Source organism: Harpia harpyja, chromosome 12 (assembly GCF_026419915.1).
Source record: "Harpia harpyja isolate bHarHar1 chromosome 12, bHarHar1 primary haplotype, whole genome shotgun sequence".
Lineage (NCBI taxonomy): Eukaryota > Metazoa > Chordata > Aves > Accipitriformes > Accipitridae > Harpia > Harpia harpyja.
The window spans coordinates 33,024,752-33,027,596 of NC_068951.1; positions in this window are offsets into that span (position 1 = coordinate 33,024,752).

Sequence of the window (2,845 nt, forward strand, 5' to 3'; positions counted from 1 at the left end):
AAGTCCCCTGGTAAGGTAGGGACAAGACTCAACACCCCTGGCATCGCTGAGATAGCTATGTGTTAGCTGGATGTTTTAAGTAAAGAGCAGGTAACAGCGTACATGAAACAAGGTGACCCTTGCCCAGCACTCTGCCTGGCCAGCACCAGATCCTCCTCTCAGTGAGCTTTTTTTGCCTTTACTCTTGGTGGACACTTCACACAGCCATGTGAGTGGCCAGGCCTGGCCACGGCAGTCCCTCCTCTCAGACAGGTGGGAATAACGCTGGAGAAGGCATTGCAGCCAGAGCAAATTCTCCACCACCTTCCCTTTGCAGGCCGTTGTCCATCTTTCCACCAGCAGACTCTGCAGCACAGGGTTTATATTGCTACAGAGGCTGGGGACAACCTGGAGTGCCAAGCCTGCACAGCTGCCGGGTGGCACCGTGGCTCAGTGGGAAGAGCCCTACCCAGCAGCCCCAGACCCACAGCAGCAGTGGGTTGCAGAGTCCATTGGGGCTAATCTGCTCTAACCAAGGGAGGCAGTGCAATTACCCAGGCTGGCTAATTAGGGCTCCAATAGGACTGGTTTGGAGAACTGAGCCACTTAGTAGAGGACTAGGACACCACAGGCGTTGGGGCTGGGGTTTGGAGCAGGAGGGAATGGGGATGCATGAGGCTGCAGATAGCTTTAGACACTTGGGGACAGCAGAAATGAGGTTGTGGCCATTCAGCCACTGCCTCTACACCTTCTTCAGGAGCCCACGCTGTCTCAGGTCAGATTTGGCCAGGAAAAACCCGGATCCCTGAGTTGGTCACCGTGAGCCTGCAGGTAGCTGCGATTCTGCACACCAAGGGGTTTAGGAGGCTGGTGGATGGGGACAAGCACTGGGGCAAGAAACCCCCCCAGGATATGGCAGTCTGGCAAGGAAATCAGCTCAGAGGGTTGCTGATGGGGTCTACAGTGACATGCCTCTTGGGCATCCTCTCCTGCCCTCCAGAGCTTGCAGGGTCAGCATGGATTGCTTTAAGCCCATGCTACACCCAGCAACATGGTCCAAAAACATGTTGAGCTTGTGTTGCTACTTCATGTGTCCCAGTCCAGCCTCACAGTGTAAACACAGACTTTGACCCTTGGTGATGTGGCTTGAAAGAGGTATCGGCAGGCAACGAAAATGTCACTTCAGAATTAAAGTTGCCCCTGAATTAAGAGGAGCTGTTCTAAAAAGCTATAGAAGGCTGTCGTGATGGAAAAATGAGTGTATGAAGGACCCACCCTGCAGAACAGTCAGGGAAAAAATAGATCACAATGTATTCAGGGCTCAGACAAGACCACACTTGCCTGCAAAAATAAAGCCTTGCATTTGACACATTGCTACATATTAATTAGTTTGATCAGCTTGCCTGGGTGTGTTAACATGAGTGAGAGCTCGTGTCTCTACAGTGATGAGCTGTTAAAACTTCCCCTATAGAGCTACAAATAATGGCAGACTGAGATCTTCCCTTTGCCCAGAGCCTTTCTGCTACTTTTCTAGTGCTTTTCCACTCATATTTTTCTATTTTACTTGACTGAGTCTCCTAGGTACCATTTCTTCCCCAGCGCAGAGCCAGAGACCCACAGGAGCAAGAGAAGCAGCTTCTGCACGGGCAGCTAAGGAACCATCACCCCCCAGAGCACAAAAACAAGACATGGAAAAAGAGGAAAACTCTCTTTTCTTCGCTCTATCCCCTTCCCTCCCAGCTTCTCCGGGATGGCTGGAGGTGCAGCAGCCGCCGCAGAGGCTGGAGTTAACATCGCCCCTTTAACGGCAGCGCTGCAGCCTGACATCAGCGAGCTGGGGAGTCCGGGGAGGGCTGGGAGCTGCTGCTCCAGGAGTGGTGCCAGCACATCCCTGTTTCCCTGTCTCTTCCCTGCTCTTGTTTGTGTGTGCCTTTTAACACGCCGCATATGTATCCGTGCCTGCCAGTGGATGTCTGCAGGGTTTACATTAACCAGCTCAAGCTGAAGTTGGTAAACAGCTACTAAAGTTTTGCTCTTCATGTCTCCAAGGGTGCCATTTCTGGACAAGGGAATCACTTGCATCCTTTGACTTCCAACGGGCTATTCCCTTGTTTGCAGCCCAAATAGATCTTCCCACTTAGCTATGCAGACAAGAGGGGTTTGGGTTGGTTTGTGCCTGGCACAGGGAGGCGAAATGAATCTCCTGTGGCGTAGTGGGGAGTGTTCATGTTTTTACCTGTTTCCTCGACAGGAGGGAGTCAGGCTCAAAACCTGTAGGTTTAGTGTTTGAAGTTCTCTCTCTCCCAAGCAGAGTCTGCACCTAAAGCTGCTCTTTTGCCCTGGGACAAAATGCTGAACCCAGCAATTCCTCAGTTCTGCAGAAGGCTGCAAACTAAGTCTTGATTTTATTCAGACTGTCACAACTCAAAAGTTTCTCGGAAACCAGATTCCCGTCCCAAACGCTGCACGGCACTGAGCAGAGAAGCCGAAAGCAAGTCCCGAACACCGATCTCAGCTGTAACAGCACCACTAAAGCTATTTAAACCCGCACAGGTTTTTTTTCACACGTTCTTGCCTTCTGTTTTTGCTGGAGCCTCCGACCCTATTGAGAGGCAAATTTTAGCCATCTGGCAAAGCAGGCTGTAGGGGGACCAAAAAAAAAAAAAAAAAGAGAGAGAGAGAAAACACAATGTGCATGGGCACACACACACACACACACATACGCGCAAAACTCTGGAGATTAGGGAAGACAAAAACTTCGCTGAATGCCGCGGCTTTTGCTGGAGCGCACGGGCAGCCCCGCGGCGGGAGAGGAGGGAGCGGCGGGCGGCGGCGGCGGGGAGGACGGTTCCAATGCAGGCAGGTC